The following is a 22,715-nucleotide window of genomic DNA, read 5'->3' on the forward strand; positions in this document are numbered from 1 at the left end:
ACACACACACACACACACACACAATTAATGTCATACAGAAGAAGAAGTATACTTCTAACATGAACTGGCATTATTCACACCTTCCAGTAATCTTCTGCGATGATGTTTATGGCTCTAATACATATGGCTTAGAGGGTCATGTATAATCTACAAGAATAATTGCAAAATTAAAGCGTGAAAATATTTATATTTGCCCGAGAATGACTAGTGGTATGATTACAGCTGGAAATTTATGGAAGTGAGAGGTTAAAACAATGAAGAATAAACGTTACGGAAACATAAACTGTGGGAGAAACATATCATCAACAACCAAACACTACAGAAAACGGGATCCGTGTTGAACATGATTGTATATGTTTAAGCAGGAAGACAGTGTGGGGGGAACACTACTGTAAGAAAACAGGAAATCGTGTTTCATGAAGAATAAGGTTATTGGAAATCAATTTTCTATCATAATCATTAAGTAATGAAATATATCATGACCACTACTTTTTGAAAGGGAAAATCTCCCGAAATAATCTTTTGATTCTAGTTATAGAAGATGAACGAGAAATATTAAAGTACGTCCGTTAGGCTCTGGTATATATTATCATCTTACTTTTTGCCTCTTCTTCGTATGTTTATTACCCTCCATAAAACTCAATAACAATTTTTTTTCTATTATCTAAACTCCCAGAATTCGCCCCTCAAGTCAGCAGTTCAGAAAGATATGTTAATGTATTTTTCTCAGTTTTTTTTTTTTTTTTTTTTTACTCTGACGCAGGTTAGGTTTTACATGTACGTTAAATGCATAAGTATAAAGTACTCTTTACTTCCACTAACTCCCAAAAACATGTGAGGATAGACAAAACAGAGAAGGCACCCCCTGAACGTATAGAAAACGGGATCTTTACGGTGGCGTAGTCAGCCAGGTTGACCACTTCCGACTTTGGGGCGAAGGAAATTAACTTCTAATGATAATAGATAACTTATGATAACAGTCACTTTGACGCTACATACCCGCCCGCACTGCAAACGAGAATTGGAGAGGGAAAAATAATGGAACCAATTTATCTGTCGCGTTATATCAGACGGTTGGCTTAATGGGCGAGTATTCTGGCAACACCCAAGGAACCGCAAGTCTTCAAACATCACGTTTTCTGTAACTTACAATAAGAGGAGGAAATTGCACGTTTTTCGTACTCCATACGTTTGACGTATGTTCCAAAGTATTTTTTGCTTTTTTTGATGGTCATTAAATGCAACGACATTGGTCTGGATATGAAAAGGTTCAGTTGATAATAGTGGAGTTTGTACACTGTTCACACTATCACAGAATCATTTTCAAAAGAACTTTCTTTTTCTTTTTTAGTGTTTTCATGGGAGATCCCATGTTCTTTTCGTTCAAAATTCATGAAAACAATTCCTTAAGTTAACGAAAAGAATTATCAGTATACTTGTAATGTACAGGATATATCAACACCTTCATAAATCATATGAAGACCAAACCTTCTTTTTTCCTTTTCTTTTTTATTTTCGCTGTAATAATTGGTTTCCTCCATGTTGGGGGTCCGACCCACACGTCTGTAGCCTTGCGTCTTACCCGACACCAACGGGTTGACCAGTACACTAAGATATACGTATTGTTACGCTACTCTTTATACACATCCAGGGTTCCTGCTGTACCAGTGTGTGTGTGTGTGTGTGTGAAGACGCATCTAACTTTACTCATGATGATGAATGGTGAGTAATGTACGGTCATGATCTATCGAAGGACATTTCACATAGGTTCTTTCACCCTCGACACTGGTAAACACATTTGCCTTCAGGAGTAAGACTGTATAATATCTATTGCTGTCTGACTGATTGCTTCCTATGAGCAAGAGACCAGGAACATCTAAATTACCAGTTCCCATTACCAGAAGACCAGGAACCATTCATCTCAACTACCAGTTCCCATCAGCAAGGGAGCAGGAACCAGACAGATATCTTCCTACTCATCTTTAAAGAAAGAAAAGGAACCCCATTTGAGACAGCCACTGAGGAGCTGGAGAACAGACATCAACTCACAAAATCTGCTCACATTTTATATTTCGCCTCCGTAAATCTTCGCAGCACAGGGAGCGCATCTATCTTGCTAGTGTTTCTAACAAACACCAAATTACCAAGCAATATATCAGGCACATGTTGACCGCCCTACGTAATGTAACTCAAGCTTCAATACATCACGAAAAATAAAACAATGGCCAAAGGTAGACTCTTTCTGCTTATTAAATACACATTACGAAAAACCTTACAAAAAAAAAAAAAATAAAAAGAGCCTGGGATCTTTTAACCACTGGTATTTTGTATAATAATAGAACACCACCGCACAAAAACAGCCTCGAACAAACAAACAAGTAAAGTCGTAAGTCTAATTATGGACGTATATAAAAAAAAAAAAAGATAATAATTGTCGACAATTACAATGGAGAAACTCAGCCAAACATAATTTCGCCAAATATAATCCGGTCCCGACCGACGTGGCCCAGCCCAGAGCGACTCAACATAATCTGAGTCACGCTTAAGATAATTATTAGCCGTTATCAGCCAGATCTTAATTGTGCAGGTGAGCCGCCAGCCAGCCAGCCAGCTAGCAGACTCGACCCACCAGCCCTCCTAAGATGGACGCACGGATTGGTACCACAACCTCGATCAACCCCCCCACAAACCCGCCCCTCCTCCTCCTCCTCCTCCTCCGTCCGTCCGTCGGTGAGATGGACGTGGGCCAGACGCCCTCCCGTCCGTAGCGAAGACGGATGTGGACAGACACCCATCTGTCCGTAGCCGAGACAGCGAATTGGACAGGCGCTTTCCCGTCCGTACCCAAGACGGACATGGATAGACGTCTTCCTGTCTGTAACGTAGACGGACGTGATCAGACAGACACCCTTCCGTCCGAAGCCAAGACGGACGTGGACAGACGGGACACACAGGCGTCTATATACAAGACAGACCCCACACAGACAGACAGACACACGGACAGACATCAAATGTAAACACAAACACGAACGTCATACGATAGTAAATAATCCTAAAAATATATATTTTTTTTTTCATGTTTGACCAAATTAGTTCACCCACGACCCAAGCTTAATCCATTCCTCAAACAAGACGGGACTTAGTGAAATGATAAAGTACAGGAACACGTGACCCCCTTCAATCATAACTGTATGCATAACAGATAAAAGATAAGCCTTATCTTTGCCCATCTCTTTGGGAGGGGGTGGGTCCTAGAGAGGACCCCGGTAACGTCCAGGATGGCTTTACTGTCTGCCGGGCCAACAATCCTCCTCCTCCAGGCGAACACCGGCGAATTATACCAGGATATCTCTTATCATGAAGGCTGCACGAGAGAGCGAACACGTGCCGTGGTGCGCCGGCTGAGAGAGAGAGAGAGAGAGAGAGAGAGAGAGAGAGAGAGAGAGAGAGAGAGAGAGAGAGAGAGAGAGAGAGAACCTTTTAGCATATCCCCTGATAGTCTGATAGAGTGAGCTATGATTATAAAAATGCTCTAAAAACCCAGAAAAGGTGAGTGCTCGCTCTTCCTTGGGTACAGTCGTGTGTGTGTGTGTGTGTGTGTGTGTGTGTGTGTGTGATGAAAAAATCTATCATACCACCTATACGTTTTCCTGTAAATGTACCGTTAAATACATTTGCCAGATCTAATACACTTTGTACGTAATATAGTTTTGGATTCAGTAGTTGTCATCTGATACCGCCACTTGAAGCAGAACTGTTGCGAAAAAAAAAGTGGTTGGTTGGTCATGTGCGGCTCAAGACTATCAACTACCAAGGGGTCGTTAAGGGTCGTGAACGTCAAGTTTTAAACACCAGTCGAAACCCATGTCGACATTTCGCAAGTGTTAAGATAATACTAAGACCATACATGTTCTAACTGCATATGTTGCGGTATTTTTCAAATTTCTAGTATGATGGTTTGTTACGGCTTCTCAACTGCCTGGCTCGTGAATTCTGCGTTTCCTGTTCACATAGACAAGTGCGACCACTTATCAGGGTGGCAAGGAGTTGATGCATATAAAGGATTGAACAAACGAGCGAAGAAAGCATTTGAAGCTGCCCACATGTACATGGAAGCGACCAACGACCGTAGTGGTTTCGTGCGATGGACTACAGCGGCTGTGAACTTGGCGGTGGTGGAATGAAAGGGGAACGGGGTCTTGAGGGGTGGACAACGGTGCAACGTCCAGCGAGGTGAGGAGTGGCTTGCGGGTGTATAGTCTTTGCACCTTACTCCGTCCCCATGAAGAAGGCTTCTGCTCAAACCAAAAAGTTAGAGGGATTAGCCTTAAAAGCTTTAGCTCGTGTTTACTTCACCATCGCAGCCCACACAACCTGTCATAATGGATTATACATATATATATATATATATATATATATATATATATATATATATATATATATATATATATGGAAAACGTTACCATTGAATGTACATTATATTGCGAGTAAAGCAGCCTGGTAAGAATCGGATCAAGGAAGATATAAAGGATCCTATACCTTGTCTTGACAACTATCGATTAGAATTCTTTTCCCAGCATGACCCTTCGTTAAGACAGTGGTGACCTTCATAGTTCCCAGGATGTAATCTGTTATGTGCGAAAAATCCAGTAAATCCTTAATATACTGTTAAGCACCTTAAAGCCCCAGGGATTTATGATTTAAGAGGGAGATTTAAGAGGTTTAAATTCAGAGAGTATTTGATTGGTGTGTGTGTGTGTGTGTGTTTGTGTGTGTTCATATCTACAATAGTAACGATAGCTCACTTTAGAGTCTCCAGTTCATACGACCATCGTCCATGCAAGAATCAATTGTCACTCGGGCTCAGAAAATGACATACTTAGCCTTAACGTTGGCTACCACTTCCTAAACTGGAATATAATTAATAACCTCCTGTGTCATTATGGACTATAACAACGGTCTATTATATACCATTTCCCACCACAATATACCTACCCTGGGATAGATCACAACACAGATCTCTCATCCCGACAGTAATCCTCTGACGCATCTTTCCAAGATATCAATTAATTTGCATAATCACAGGCTTCGAAAGCTGCTGTTCTATATCTATGTAAATCAGGATCTAATATTCCCCGTAAAATGGACTTGATTCTCTGGTGCGAAGAACAAAAGGGAACTTCACGAAATATTCTACGGGGAAGATGTGCAGATAAACGATAGTTTTGGATAAATACAGGTTTTTCCAGTTTATCGTTTAAGAATTTCCTGAACACTTGCTGAGGGGCGGGGGTGGAAGACAATGCCAGGTGTGGAAGACAATGCCAGGTGTGGATGACAATGCCAGGTGTGGATGACAATGCCAGGTGTGGATGATAAGGAGCTGCTAACAAAGATATTTTATTGGTCGAAGCTTGTCAAGTGTTTCATCAAACTGTTTAACTGAAGCTTTAAGCTTAACCCCCTTCAACACGACGGTACGACCTTTGTACGACCCTTGGACGGATCAAAAGCCAGGTCATCATAGCCAAGGGTCGTATCATCATCGTAGTTAAGGGTCGTACAGTCAAGATGAAGAACACTGCTCAGGACCGGATGAAGGGCAGGTGTGCTATGAGCCATGATGACTGAGATGAATATCATATACTCTAGAACGAATGCAACATGTCACCACAATACCTTGTGTGTGTGTGTGTGTGTGTGTGTGTGTGTGTGTGTGTGTGTCATTACTTCGTGTAATAGCCCTTTAAAATCTCCTTTCTCTTCAATATTTACGAACATCAGTTCAACCTGTAACTCGTGCCCACGATCTGAATTACACAGTGAAGACACTGAACGTATGTCTTCTGCAACTTCCTGGCATACAGTCTATCAAGACAAGCATAAGACTTGAGAACCGTTCAACTAAAGTGTGGCTGATGGTGTCATAGGTGTGGTAGGTGGTGTCAGCGGTGTGGTAGGTGGTGTCAGAGGTGTGGTAGGTGGTGTCAGAGGTGTGGTAGGTGGTGTCAGAGGTGTGGTAGGTGGTGTCAGAGGTGTGGTAGGTGGTGTCAGAGGTGTGGTAGGTGGTGTCAGAGGTGTGGTAGTTGGTTTCTAAGAGGTTGTATGGTTGTTTACCTCAGGGCGGTGAGAGGAGAGGTGGTAGGTTGGTAGTTTAATTCTGACTGGGGGGGAAAAAACACAATGGTTACTACAACTGCTGAGTTCTTGACAAATGTCCTGTTGCTGATGTGTGTGTGTGTGTGTGTGTGTGTGTGTGTGTGTGTGTATGTTTCGTTTCCCTCCCTCAACCAGAGTCGACACGGGAGCAGGGAGGATGCGAAGAGATGCACGACACTTAGACACACCGCCAACGCCAGCCTCACTCTCTCCCGCTGGGTTCCCTTGGCCAACGTGAGGAAGCAGCCAGGTGGAGTAGAGCAGCTGTTAAACTGGAACCGGATCTTGCTGCTGCGTTGGGGCAACCGGGTGAGTGTCACTTCCTATGAGTCTACGCCAGACTCACTTGTGGACGAGGTGGATGTGGGAACCTTTGAGCGATCCTCGGAGGAAGTGTGGATCACGAGGGTTGTGGTACAGAGGAGGGCAGACTAGGGGCGCTTGAGGGGGCGATGGTGTCTCCTGTACCTGCATAGTCTGTCTCTGTCTCGACTACTGACTTCTGAGCAACATGGAGAGTTTGTGTGTGATCCTTGATCGCCTTCTAAAATGCCAAAGATACAACACTAATACATACACACCTGCAGTCAGATGGGGGTGTATATATAAGGCACCAAAAACACACGTTTCCAGAACATCAGCCACGGACGTAGAGAATCTTTTACCTTAACCTGTACACACGTAAGTCTTCACTAACGTTTCAAAGCTTCTCTTCCTCTGTCCCACCTCTTCCCTCTCCCCTCTAACCACACCATCAAAAACAAAGAAGATCCAGCAAGTGTATGTACTATGAACGCTTCTGCATACCCGAGACATTTAAGTCCTGCTGGAAGTGAGTTTTCACAGCATAAAAAAAAACATAACATAATAAACTGGGATAATTTGGCGCGAAATTATCGATCTTCATTACAAATTACTTCTTATCTTATTCTATCTTTCCTAATTCTATCATTGTACACCTCACACAAATATGAGAATGTAACTCCCGCTTCCTACAAAGGTAATAACTTGAGAAATTATCTTATCGTATGCCTTATTTAGAAGAACTAATTGGCTCAACAAACAAACATTCAAAGGCTTATGCAAATGATATCTCCTCCAGGAATGTGTCAAATTTGTTTTGTAAATATGTATATACAGTCACGAATACATTACGCATGGGGGCCACGGATACATGACGTAAAGGGGTGGTCACGAATACATCACATATGGAGGTTCTACGATTTGTGAATTTTACGAATCAGTCAACTGTAGCTGTAAAATGTGACACCTGCTGTATTTCAGGGATAGTATATCAGATCCATCAACATCATTATCTTTACTGCTCAGACACGAGAGATCCCGCTCTTTCATAATGCACCAGCTTTACCAATATGCATATTTCAAGGGCTTTTTTCTTTCTTTTTAACCTTCACAAGGTTATGAATAACATACATTACCCATGGTAACATTCCAGACGCCAATATTTTACATTAGCGCGTGAATCTTCCTCCTCAAGGTTCTACAAAGTACACAAACATTTACGAAAATGGAGGTATTCCTTGTGGTGCGTGACGATGAAAGGGTTGGGTTTAGCATATGATGTATTCCCCTTCTAGATGTATTTGCCGATATTTTACGTGTTGTGAACTGCGGCGTCATGTGCTCGGGGCTATGTGTGGCAGTGGTATTACTCAGGTCTTTACAGGGGGGAACGAGTGGGCCACCAGAGATGGGTCAGGCCCTTGAGCACGACGGCACGACCCCAGAGCACGACGGCACGACCCCAGAGCACGACGGTACACCCATGAGCACGAGAGGTACGACCCTTGAGCACGACGGTACGATCCCCCAAGCACGAAAATACGACCTTTTATCATGATTAACTGGTTTTTAATGTGGCCCTTACAAATGAAAGTCAAAGGCTAGGTTATAATAAGCAAAGGTCGTGTGTGTGCGTGTGTGTGTGTACTTTTGTCTTTTTCTTTGTACTTCTGGGTGTCTTTTTTCAATGTCTATGTCTGCGTTATTTTGCCTGACTTGTGAACCTGTGCCATGACGTGGAGGTGAATTTCTTTGTATGTATTTATGCATGTATGTATGTTCGTTCTTTTCCTTTCATTCCAGCCTCTTCTTTGTCCATTTCTGCCCGTCTATCTGTCTAATTTCCCCTGTCTACACATCCTCTGGTATATCCCTGTATCTACTCGTCTTGGTACATCCATTTCCTCTGTCAACACACCTCGTCTGTCAACTCATACATTCCTCTTTCCCGTCTGTTCGCCTTCCCGTCTGTCAACACCCCCATGTTTCCCCCGTCTGTCCAGGACAAGTCTCTCTCTCTCTCTCTCTCTCTCTCTCTCTCTCTCTCTCTCTCTCTCTCTCTCTCTCTCTCTCTCTCTCGTAATCACGCCAAATATATGATTCGTACCCTGCTCGAGCAGGGACAGTCACGCGAGGTGGACCTGCTCGTCCTGCTGAGCATTATGATTTCATATAATTACCATATTGGCCGAGAGAACCTTTCGCGCCAGCAACCCGAATTCCACTCGGCTAACATGGTACCCCCGAAGCACGCTGCTAATACGACCAATAATGACGAGTCTTCAAATACGTTATTTTCATCTTCAGAAAACCCTCACCATTTTCTTTTTTATCTAATATTAGCCTCGATCTCTATACTGGAGCTACATACTTCCAAGAATGAAAATGCGAAATGACATGTCGTAATATTACTGTTGTCTGTGTTGAAGATAATATCCAATTCATTTTTTTTACTGTTCGTTTTGCTGGCTAAGTTGTAATGGGGGGGGGGGGGTGGATGTTGATGGTTAGGGTGGGGTAGCCTCAAGATGAGGGTGGTAGTGGATGGGGTACATATCTGCTCTAATGGAGCAGTGGGGAGGGATGAATGAGGTGGGGACATCTCTGTTCCGGCGGGAGTTGTAGCTGGGATGGTTGAATGGGGTTGTCCCATGAGGGGATGGTTTAATGGAGTGGTTCCTTTATGGGGGGGGGGAGGTAGGTTAAGGGGGGAGGGGGGTCACAGCCTGGTTATGTCTCTCCATGACCCATTATCTTGGGTCATAAATGTGGTCATGAGAGATGTTTGATCTCTCTCATGTGAAGGTGAGAGATGAACTTCATGATAGTGAGAGATGTTTTATCACTCCGTAATCTCTGCAGGTGTTCTTATCTATACCTCATGTTCTTATCGTACATATTCATCTTTAAATGATCAGATATATGTGAACAACAACTCACGAAGGACACATGTTTGAAGGTGTTTCTTGTCATGTGTTTGGATGTGTGTCTCACAATGTTTTGTCTTCATAGATATTCTTGTTAGTTACATACGTGTGTGTGTGTATGTGTGTGTGTGCGCGCGCGCGTATATGCGCGCGTATATACGCACGCGTGCGTATGTTTCATCCTTCTCTAATACGTACCAAAGACGGAAGAATTTTTAGATTATATGTAATTTGTATATCAGAGATCTTTTTCCTTGCTGCTCGTATCACTTTTTCACTCACTCTAATGTAAGTCTTCCTCACAGATCCTTCCCCTGACCTACTTTCTTTTTCCATTCTCTATCTCCTATTGATTATCTATCGAGGTTCTCTCTTCTGGGGTTAAATTCTCTTTGGAATAGTTTTGTTTGGGGGTGATGCTGTATCCTTGTTTGAACTCATGTGCATTATTGATTCTACCTGCAGTCTGCTCTCTCTCTCTCTCTCTCTCTCTCTCTCTCTCTCTCTCTCTCTCTCTCTCTCTCTCTCAGATGCCAGAGAGAGAGAGAGAGAGAGAGAGAGATCTTCACCAGCAAAATTGCAGGTTGTCAGAGATAAATAGGAATCTCTCCTTCCCCGAGTCGCTTTTTGCATGTCTTCGTAATGAATTTAGAGATCATTATGTACCCCAGGAGCCACAACGCATTACCGCCCATTTCCCTATCATTCTCCGCTACCGCCCATTTCCTATCATTCTCTGTTACCGCCCATTTCCCTATCATTCTCTGTTACTGTTTATTTCCTATTTTTCATTTCCTATTACCACTTGTTCTCTTATCTCCTGTTACCGCCTATTTCCGAATCATTTTCTGTAACTACCTTTTTCCTTATGACTTCCTGTTATCACCAATTTCCCATTTTTTCCCGTTACCTCTCATATCCCTATCATTTTCCACAACTTCTTTTTCCCTATAATCTCCCATTTTCACGTATTACCCGAGAGTTTCTCATTCCTGCCTAATTCCCCGTTATTTCCCACAACCATTACCCATTATCGCCCATTACCGCCTATTTCTCCCATCATTTCAAATATTTTTAGAAAATTTCTTCTATGTTTTCTGTTTATCATCATGTATCTCTATGTTGTTACTTGTTCACTTATGATTCCCTTCTTTCCTAGGCAACGCCATATATATATATATATATATATATATATATATATATATATATATATATATATACGTAAGCGTCTTCATCTTCCGTGTACTTCCATACCTCCCTAATGACGGCAAAAGTGATTACCAAATCTGCCTAATTGCTAATGACCCGGACGAGGTAGTCAGAGAGACTCCATACGAACCTGGAACACGCGCGTGCCACGTGTTTCGAACCCGCCACCCCAACAGTTAGAGTACAAGACGTATGCAAATTATCTCCTAACGGGGCCAGGCTGTGTGTATCAGGTCGCTGTAATCCGCTGGGAGACAGTCGCGGACCCCCATCGTGTACCCGACCCTCCTCTTACCCCCTTCCGTGCCTGGATGATATTGTCGTCCCAGCAAATTACTTGTAAGGCAATGGTAAATATCATAGTCAGAGGATACTATGAAAGGGGGAAAGATATAATCATTATATATATATATATATATATATATATATATATATATATATATATATATATATATATATATATATATATATATATATATAACATTGTATTCAAAAGTTGGCAGAAAATCATAAGCATATGACAATGACGGATCTTTTAACTAGCCAAACGAGGCATTAAGACACTCTATAGATATAGTATCTAAACTCTAAAACATTTCGTAGGACTCCTCCTCCTTCACTTGACCTGGAACGAGCGGACCAGCGCATTTTGTACAACAAGTTTTCTTATCAATCATTCCAGGTGTCTGATCCAGATATGTAGGTCTGGCTGGGTTCCAGTCACTGTTTATATGGGCAAGCATGTCCCTGTGGGGAGGTGTTCTCAATGCGTCTGGAAGAGAGATCTTCCAAGATTCATATTCCAGATCCTGGACATACTGCTAATCAAAGGCTGGAGGTTATTGGACACAGATTGCCCCTGGAACGAAGACTTGTAAGCCTTGTAGTTTAGTGACCATTGAAATGTAGGGAGGAGGGCGAGGTCTGTGATGAAACCTCCCACCCTCTCCTCAAGTCTCTGTCATTTCTCGTTCGGTCAGAAGGTCGGGCGATGAAGGACAAAGGAGCTGGTACAGTAATTAGAAGGAAGGAAGGAAAATCATAGAAATGTGTACAGACGAAAGGATTATTTGAGGCTGTATGGATTACAGGAAGAGAATGGAGTTAAGAGGAGGGTTCGAAACCCTGGCAACATATCAAACGTCAGCGAACAGGGCACCACAGGAGAGTTCCAGGCATCAGGAGGCCCAAGGTTGCTTTCCCACAGGGAGTCAGACAGTCGAAAACACATCCCAGGTGAAGGTCACTATACATTACAGCTCCGGGAGCAACCTCGACGAAGGACATAGCTCCTTGGTGCATCCTACCAGAGAGAAGGAACTGGTAAGCAGAGGGTTTCCCAGGTGATCGCTGTGGCTTCATAACCTCCACTGGAAGGTCGAGTTCACCTCCTCACATCCGCCATCATTACGAGGAAAGATAGACTTTGGTCCAATCTTTTTCGGTGGAAGCAAAACGTCCGTGTCTGCAATGGCAGAGGACAAGAGGCACTTAAGTAGTTCAATTCTCTGTGGTAGACTGGGCTATATCAGAGCAGATGGGAGTTCTTATAGGCTAATTCCCCATTGCTATCGTCCAGGATTTCCAATCAGAGTCGACGCCAGAGACGATAGGACGAGGGCAGAGCAAGTGCGCCTGTGGTCCCGACCTACTCCACCCGCCACACACTCCCTCTCCAAGCTGCTGTGTGGTCACGGAGCGACCGGCTGGCGTACACGAGGAGGCTGTGATCCTGCAGAGGGATTCCCATCCTGTATCGAGAGCAGCTCGATCCTCTTATGCTCGTTTTAGTTCCACAGACGACCGCTTGGCGCACGAATCTACGGTGCGGACACTACTGTAGAGACGCTGCTCTAGAGAGGAAAGCCCTGTTTAAGGAAGCTTCGTGTGTAGAGGCGGAAGTTCTGGAATAACCAGAGGGAAGTTCCCGGTGTTGTGAAGAGTTGAGGTGACTTGTGGGCACTGATGTCTACTTGCATCAGCACACACGACTCCACAACACTGCTGGTGTTCACAGCTCTCGAGACATTCAACTGTCATATATGAATCATAACTGTACTATATATATATATATATATATATATATATATATATATATATATATATATATATATATATATACCAATATGTTAATTACCTGGGAACTTATATAGATTACCAGAGTGTAACGGGAGGAAGGTAGAGGGCTTTAAATACAGTTCCAGCTGCCCATAATGAGAGGCACGCTCCTCCCATCTTCTAATTACCCTCCCTGAGGTAATTCATGGTCTCCCGTGATCGTAATGTCTCGGCAGAACGAGACGGGGTTCTTTCGGAACGAGTCAATACATCATCACTGATGGCCTTAATGACTGGACAGGCTCTTCCTTGTTACCCATACACGCGGTCACAGCGAGAGAGAGAGAGAGAGAGAGAGAGAGAGAGAGAGAGAGAGAGAGAGAGAGAGAGAGAGAGAGAGAGAGAGAGAGAGAGAGAGATGCTGCTGGAAATAATGATCATCTGGCTTGACGTGGTGAACCCACCACAGCCACAAAAGGTGAATCATACAACGTCTGACGCCATCATGTATATATATATATATATATATATATATATATATATATATATATATATATATATATATATATAGATAGATAGATAGATAGATAGATAGATAGATATATCCATACTAGGGTACGACATACGACGCCGCTCATGTCAGTATTTTCCCGCAGTTTCCCGGAGAATATTCTACACTCACAAATGACCGAAATCATCTTAACCAGTCATGCGCAGTAATACTGGCATCTTAACCAGGTCATGCGCAGTAATACTGGCATCTTAACCAGGTCATGCGCAGTAATACTGGCATCTTAACCAGGTCATGCGCAGTAATACTGGCATCTTAACCAGGTCATGCGCAGTAATACTGGCATCTTAACCAGGTCATGCGCAGTAATACTGGCATCTTAACCAGGTCATGCGCAGTAATACTGGCATCTTAACCAGGTCATGCGCAGTAATACTGGCATCTTAACCAGTCATGCGCAGTAATACTGGCATCTTAACCAGGTCATGCGCAGTAATACTGGCATCTTAACCAGGTCATGCGCAGTAATACTGGCATCTTAACCAGGTCATGCGCAGTAATACTGGCATCTTAACCAGGTCATGCGCAGTAATACTGGCATCTTAACCAGGTCATGCGCAGTAATACTGGCATCTTAACCAGGTCATGCGCAGTAATACTGGCATCTTAACCAGGTCATGCGCAGTAATACTGGCATCTTAACCAGGTCATGCGCAGTAATACTGGCATCTTAACCAGGTCATGCGCAGTAATACTGGCATCTTAACCAGGTCATGCGCAGTAATACTGGCATCTTAACCAGTCATGCGCAGTAATACTGGCATCTTAACCAGGTCATGCGCAGTAATACTGGCATCTTAACCAGGTCATGCGCAGTAATACTGGCATCTTAACCAGGTCATGCGCAGTAATACTGGCATCTTAACCAGGTCATGCGCAGTAATACTGGCATCTTAACCAGGTCATGCGCAGTAATACTGGCATCTTAACCAGGTCATGCGCAGTAATACTGGCATCTTAACCAGGTCATGCGCAGTAATACTGGCATCTTAACCAGGTCATGCGCAGTAATACTGGCATCTTAACCAGGTCATGCGCAGTAATACTGGCATCTTAACCAGGTCATGCGCAGTAATACTGGCATCTTAACCAGGTCATGCGCAGTAATACTGGCATCTTAACCAGGTCATGCGCAGTAATACTGGCATCTTAACCAGGTCATGCGCAGTAATACTGGCATCTTAACCAGGTCATGCGCAGTAATACTGGCATCTTAACCAGGTCATGCGCAGTAATACTGGCATCTTAACCAGGTCATGCGCAGTAATACTGGCATCTTAACCAGGTCATGCGCAGTAATACTGGCATCTTAACCAGGTCATGCGCAGTAATACTGGCATCTTAACCAGGTCATGCGCAGTAATACTGGCATCTTAACCAGGTCATGCGCAGTAATACTGGCATCTTAACCAGGTCATGCGCAGTAATACTGGCATCTTAACCAGGTCATGCGCAGTAATACTGGCATCTTAACCAGGTCATGCGCAGTAATACTGGCATCTTAACCAGGTCATGCGCAGTAATACTGGCATCTTAACCAGGTCATGCGCAGTAATACTGGCATCTTAACCAGGTCATGCGCAGTAATACTGGCATCTTAACCAGGTCATGCGCAGTAATACTGGCATCTTAACCAGGTCATGCGCAGTAATACTGGCATCTTAACCAGGTCATGCGCAGTAATACTGGCATCTTAACCAGGTCATGCGCAGTAATACTGGCATCTTAACCAGGTCATGCGCAGTAATACTGGCATCTTAACCAGGTCATGCGCAGTAATACTGGCATCTTAACCAGGTCATGCGCAGTAATACTGGCATCTTAACCAGGTCATGCGCAGTAATACTGGCATCTTAACCAGGTCATGCGCAGTAATACTGGCATCTTAACCAGGTCATGCGCAGTAATACTGGCATCTTAACCAGGTCATGCGCAGTAATACTGGCATCTTAACCAGGTCATGCGCAGTAATACTGGCATCTTAACCAGGTCATGCGCAGTAATACTGGCATCTTAACCAGGTCATGCGCAGTAATACTGGCATCTTAACCAGGTCATGCGCAGTAATACTGGCATCTTAACCAGGTCATGCGCAGTAATACTGGCATCTTAACCAGGTCATGCGCAGTAATACTGGCATCTTAACCAGGTCATGCGCAGTAATACTGGCATCTTAACCAGGTCATGCGCAGTAATACTGGCATCTTAACCAGGTCATGCGCAGTAATACTGGCATCTTAACCAGGTCATGCGCAGTAATACTGGCATCTTAACCAGGTCATGCGCAGTAATACTGGCATCTTAACCAGGTCATGCGCAGTAATACTGGCATCTTAACCAGTCATGCGCAGTAATACTGGCATCTTAACCAGGTCATGCGCAGTAATACTGGCATCTTAACCAGGTCATGCGCAGTAATACTGGCATCTTAACCAGTCATGCGCAGTAATACTGGCATCTTAACCAGGTCATGCGCAGTAATACTGGCATCTTAACCAGGTCATGCGCAGTAATACTGGCATCTTAACCAGGTCATGCGCAGTAATACTGGCATCTTAACCAGGTCATGCGCAGTAATACTGGCATCTTAACCAGGTCATGCGCAGTAATACTGGCATCTTAACCAGGTCATGCGCAGTAATACTGGCATCTTAACCAGGTCATGCGCAGTAATACTGGCATCTTAACCAGGTCATGCGCAGTAATACTGGCATCTTAACCAGGTCATGCGCAGTAATACTGGCATCTTAACCAGGTCATGCGCAGTAATACTGGCATCTTAACCAGGTCATGCGCAGTAATACTGGCATCTTAACCAGGTCATGCGCAGTAATACTGGCATCTTAACCAGGTCATGCGCAGTAATACTGGCATCTTAACCAGGTCATGCGCAGTAATACTGGCATCTTAACCAGGTCATGCGCAGTAATACTGGCATCTTAACCAGGTCATGCGCAGTAATACTGGCATCTTAACCAGGTCATGCGCAGTAATACTGGCATCTTAACCAGGTCATGCGCAGTAATACTGGCATCTTAACCAGGTCATGCGCAGTAATACTGGCATCTTAACCAGGTCATGCGCAGTAATACTGGCATCTTAACCAGGTCATGCGCAGTAATACTGGCATCTTAACCAGGTCATGCGCAGTAATACTGGCATCTTAACCAGGTCATGCGCAGTAATACTGGCATCTTAACCAGGTCATGCGCAGTAATACTGGCATCTTAACCAGGTCATGCGCAGTAATACTGGCATCTTAACCAGGTCATGCGCAGTAATACTGGCATCTTAACCAGGTCATGCGCAGTAATACTGGCATCTTAACCAGGTCATGCGCAGTAATACTGGCATCTTAACCAGGTCATGCGCAGTAATACTGGCATCTTAACCAGGTCATGCGCAGTAATACTGGCATCTTAACCAGGTCATGCGCAGTAATACTGGCATCTTAACCAGGTCATGCGCAGTAATACTGGCATCTTAACCAGGTCATGCGCAGTAATACTGGCATCTTAACCAGGTCATGCGCAGTAATACTGGCATCTTAACCAGGTCATGCGCAGTAATACTGGCATCTTAACCAGGTCATGCGCAGTAATACTGGCATCTTAACCAGGTCATGCGCAGTAATACTGGCATCTTAACCAGGTCATGCGCAGTAATACTGGCATCTTAACCAGGTCATGCGCAGTAATACTGGCATCTTAACCAGGTCATGCGCAGTAATACTGGCATCTTAACCAGGTCATGCGCAGTAATACTGGCATCTTAACCAGGTCATGCGCAGTAATACTGGCATCTTAACCAGGTCATGCGCAGTAATACTGGCATCTTAACCAGGTCATGCGCAGTAATACTGGCATCTTAACCAGGTCATGCGCAGTAATACTGGCATCTTAACCAGGTCATGCGCAGTAATACTGGCATCTTAACCAGGTCATGCGCAGTAATACTGGCATCTTAACCAGGTCATGCGCAGTAATACTGGCATCTTAACCAGGTCATGCGCAGTAATACTGGCATCTTAACCAGGTCATGCGCAGTAATACTGGCATCTTAACCAGTCATGCGCAGTAATACTGGCATCTTAACCAGTCATGCGCAGTAATACTGGCATCTTAACCAGGTCATGCGCAGTAATACTGGCATCTTAACCAGTCATGCGCAGTAATACTGGCATCTTAACCAGGTCATGCGCAGTAATACTGGCATCTTAACCAGGTCATGCGCAGTAATACTGGCATCTTAACCAGGTCATGCGCAGTAATACTGGCATCTTAACCAGGTCATGCGCAGTAATACTGGCATCTTAACCAGGTCATGCGCAGTAATACTGGCATCTTAACCAGGTCATGCGCAGTAATACTGGCATCTTAACCAGGTCATGCGCAGTAATACTGGCATCTTAACCAGGTCATGCGCAGTAATACTGGCATCTTAACCAGGTCATGCGCAGTAATACTGGCATCTTAACCAGGTCATGCGCAGTAATACTGGCATCTTAACCAGGTCATGCGCAGTAATACTGGCATCTTAACCAGGTCATGCGCAGTAATACTGGCATCTTAACCAGGTCATGCGCAGTAATACTGGCATCTTAACCAGGTCATGCGCAGTAATACTGGCATCTTAACCAGGTCATGCGCAGTAATACTGGCATCTTAACCAGGTCATGCGCAGTAATACTGGCATCTTAACCAGGTCATGCGCAGTAATACTGGCATCTTAACCAGGTCATGCGCAGTAATACTGGCATCTTAACCAGGTCATGCGCAGTAATACTGGCATCTTAACCAGGTCATGCGCAGTAATACTGGCATCTTAACCAGGTCATGCGCAGTAATACTGGCATCTTAACCAGGTCATGCGCAGTAATACTGGCATCTTAACCAGGTCATGCGCAGTAATACTGGCATCTTAACCAGGTCATGCGCAGTAATACTGGCATCTTAACCAGGTCATGCGCAGTAATACTGGCATCTTAACCAGGTCATGCGCAGTAATACTGGCATCTTAACCAGGTCATGCGCAGTAATACTGGCATCTTAACCAGGTCATGCGCAGTAATACTGGCATCTTAACCAGGTCATGCGCAGTAATACTGGCATCTTAACCAGGTCATGCGCAGTAATACTGGCATCTTAACCAGGTCATGCGCAGTAATACTGGCATCTTAACCAGGTCATGCGCAGTAATACTGGCATCTTAACCAGGTCATGCGCAGTAATACTGGCATCTTAACCAGGTCATGCGCAGTAATACTGGCATCTTAACCAGGTCATGCGCAGTAATACTGGCATCTTAACCAGGTCATGCGCAGTAATACTGGCATCTTAACCAGGTCATGCGCAGTAATACTGGCATCTTAACCAGGTCATGCGCAGTAATACTGGCATCTTAACCAGGTCATGCGCAGTAATACTGGCATCTTAACCAGGTCATGCGCAGTAATACTGGCATCTTAACCAGGTCATGCGCAGTAATACTGGCATCTTAACCAGGTCATGCGCAGTAATACTGGCATCTTAACCAGGTCATGCGCAGTAATACTGGCATCTTAACCAGGTCATGCGCAGTAATACTGGCATCTTAACCAGGTCATGCGCAGTAATACTGGCATCTTAACCAGGTCATGCGCAGTAATACTGGCATCTTAACCAGGTCATGCGCAGTAATACTGGCATCTTAACCAGGTCATGCGCAGTAATACTGGCATCTTAACCAGGTCATGCGCAGTAATACTGGCATCTTAACCAGGTCATGCGCAGTAATACTGGCATCTTAACCAGGTCATGCGCAGTAATACTGGCATCTTAACCAGGTCATGCGCAGTAATACTGGCATCTTAACCAGGTCATGCGCAGTAATACTGGCATCTTAACCAGGTCATGCGCAGTAATACTGGCATCTTAACCAGGTCATGCGCAGTAATACTGGCATCTTAACCAGGTCATGCGCAGTAATACTGGCATCTTAACCAGGTCATGCGCAGTAATACTGGCATCTTAACCAGGTCATGCGCAGTAATACTGGCATCTTAACCAGGTCATGCGCAGTAATACTGGCATCTTAACCAGGTCATGCGCAGTAATACTGGCATCTTAACCAGGTCATGCGCAGTAATACTGGCATCTTAACCAGGTCATGCGCAGTAATACTGGCATCTTAACCAGGTCATGCGCAGTAATACTGGCATCTTAACCAGGTCATGCGCAGTAATACTGGCATCTTAACCAGGTCATGCGCAGTAATACTGGCATCTTAACCAGGTCATGCGCAGTAATACTGGCATCTTAACCAGGTCATGCGCAGTAATACTGGCATCTTAACCAGGTCATGCGCAGTAATACTGGCATCTTAACCAGGTCATGCGCAGTAATACTGGCATCTTAACCAGGTCATGCGCAGTAATACTGGCATCTTAACCAGGTCATGCGCAGTAATACTGGCATCTTAACCAGGTCATGCGCAGTAATACTGGCATCTTAACCAGGTCATGCGCAGTAATACTGGCATCTTAACCAGGTCATGCGCAGTAATACTGGCATCTTAACCAGGTCATGCGCAGTAATACTGGCATCTTAACCAGGTCATGCGCAGTAATACTGGCATCTTAACCAGGTCATGCGCAGTAATACTGGCATCTTAACCAGGTCATGCGCAGTAATACTGGCATCTTAACCAGGTCATGCGCAGTAATACTGGCATCTTAACCAGGTCATGCGCAGTAATACTGGCATCTTAACCAGGTCATGCGCAGTAATACTGGCATCTTAACCAGGTCATGCGCAGTAATACTGGCATCTTAACCAGGTCATGCGCAGTAATACTGGCATCTTAACCAGGTCATGCGCAGTAATACTGGCATCTTAACCAGGTCATGCGCAGTAATACTGGCATCTTAACCAGGTCATGCGCAGTAATACTGGCATCTTAACCAGGTCATGCGCAGTAATACTGGCATCTTAACCAGGTCATGCGCAGTAATACTGGCATCTTAACCAGGTCATGCGCAGTAATACTGGCATCTTAACCAGGTCATGCGCAGTAATACTGGCATCTTAACCAGGTCATGCGCAGTAATACTGGCATCTTAACCAGGTCATGCGCAGTAATACTGGCATCTTAACCAGGTCATGCGCAGTAATACTGGCATCTTAACCAGGTCATGCGCAGTAATACTGGCATCTTAACCAGGTCATGCGCAGTAATACTGGCATCTTAACCAGGTCATGCGCAGTAATACTGGCATCTTAACCAGGTCATGCGCGGTAAACCGACACTCGCTCTCCTATCACTAGGATGTGTAGGGTTATATTATTAGATTATAATAACCAGATAATAATCTAAGTACACAATTAATGACACATTTGATCATGATATCCCACGTCACACACTAGTGACTACTTGATCTTGTTGATGAGTAATGAGAGGGGATCAATGGCTAATGACATGGTCATTCATCAATGACCCAGTCTCCCAGCAGACCCCACCTACGCCCCCCCACCTTCCCTTAGGTCAGCATAGTCGTAATTAAGCTCAGTGATTAATTCCACCCATTATATCATTAAACCTTCACGAACATTCTTTAAGAATTACTTTTTTTTCCCCCCCTCACTCCTCTCACTGTCACTGTGGTCCACCTTCACTATCGCCTGACTCTCTACCCACTTCACTGTCATCATTAACTATCCCCCGCTAACCACCCACTTCACTATCATCACACTCACTAACTACCCCCTGCTAACTAACCATTTCACTATCATCACAGTAACTATCCCCTGCTAACTACCCACTTCACTATCGTCACACTAACTACCCCCCTCCTAACCACCCACTTCACTATTGTCACACTAACTACCCCCCTCCTAACTACCCACTTCACCATCTCCTGGCGAGTAAGAACAGTCTCGTGGATCATGAGACAACGTTGAGGCTCGTAACATGGAAAGGGGGGGGGAGATTAACGAGACGTCACGCCGTCACACAAGCTTAGTCACACGTAACAGGAGCAGCGTCACACAAGCTTAGAGAAAGGCTACGTTACCAGTGTTACGCAGAGACGCGTGTCACATTACTCGCGTCAAAGCGTAGGGAAACGTCGTACTCCCAGCGTTACAAGGGTCTGCCAGTCCGTCACCAGCGTCACACACCCGCCCCAGAAAAATGGCCCGGGAGTTGACCAATAAAACTAAATGATCTCTTTATGAGGTCCTTCCACAGGGCGCAAATTAAACCCCCAGCACAACTCCGCCAATCTATTAGCATTGGAGAGTCCAAAATTTGCATACCCGACCGAGGGGAATAGCGACAATGGTCTAAGCCCAGAAGACTGTCGCCCCTAATTAGCATAATGCAGTACTTCAATAATAAAACGATAAATGAAAAAGCTCGTCTTCCAAGAAAACGCATTACGGCGCGACCAACAAAAGAAACCGCGTTAATCAATAGTAGCATTTACTTCGTAGTTACTTAAAGACGAACGGGAGTACAATGTTGAATGTGCCTCTGTCACCCTACACTTCATTGATTCATATATATATATATATATATATATATATATATATATATATATATATATATATATATATATATATATACACACACACACAAGGGACGATGTATATTAATAGACGGTTCAGAGACAAGTATCCAACCATCAAAACACATTCAAAATCAAAACAAAGCCAACATTTAACAACACAATAACATCGTACATACCTGATGGTTGTCCGTGTTGGGTGGATATACCGTGGTGGCGGGCGAGGTCCTCCTGTATTAGCGCGTCACTGTCTATAGAACTAATGGGCAACACGGATGGAAGACGTTGTCCACGTTGGCCTGCGCGTCGTGAGCGGGATGACGTGAGGTGGTTTGGTCACTTACAGGTGGCAGTTGGCTCGTTCGGGCTGGTCGACCGGGGGAGGAAATCATGGGGTAGGGGGGTGTCCTGCAGTGTGGTCTTGTCTTGCCTGCAGCAGTGCAGCTGTGATGGCAGTGGTATACAGTGAGTCGCTGCACTGTTCATGTTTAGCCTCCTTGATAGTGAAAAAAAAAAGAGAAAAAGAAGATTGAATCGTGTCTTTGTTGTTTTCACAGCAAATGACAAAGAAAATAATGACCCGAATGTTAAGGAACCTTATTAAACTTGTATGTAAAGAAAGATCAACACTGCCAATTGATCCTAACACAACGAAATTTGAAACAGCACAAAATAATGCGGAAAGACTGCATGACAACAGATATGTAACATGTAACATGTTTACGAATAATGTCCCAACACCCTTTCAACAGTTCATTGATAAACGTCGAACGCCAACAACATTCAGGTGGAAATGGAACGGTTCGAACCCGGGTTCGACATTTATATGAGACGCAATGGCTCATGCGCAACAACACTTTTTGATACATTGGTTTTTGTATGACTGTATTTGCATATCAGGCATGGAATATCATCATGAATTAACCCACGTATAACCACTTTG

The 22,715-nt window shown here is 44.3% G+C and overlaps 1 protein-coding gene across 1 annotated transcript in view; it reads right to left on the reverse strand.

Moving 5' to 3' along the window:
- LOC139746890 (oxytocin receptor-like) overlaps positions 1-22,246 on the reverse strand; it is a 143,042-nt gene extending 120,796 nt beyond the window's left edge. Inside the window, exon 1 of the mRNA XM_071658546.1 lies at positions 21,952-22,246. The gene's annotated coding sequence lies outside the window, so the exon portion shown is untranslated. The remainder of the gene's footprint in view (positions 1-21,951) is intronic.
- Positions 22,247-22,715: the final 469 nt, after the last annotated feature.

The sequence above is a fragment of the Panulirus ornatus genome, chromosome 66 (assembly GCF_036320965.1).
Source record: "Panulirus ornatus isolate Po-2019 chromosome 66, ASM3632096v1, whole genome shotgun sequence".
Taxonomy (NCBI): domain Eukaryota; kingdom Metazoa; phylum Arthropoda; class Malacostraca; order Decapoda; family Palinuridae; genus Panulirus; species Panulirus ornatus.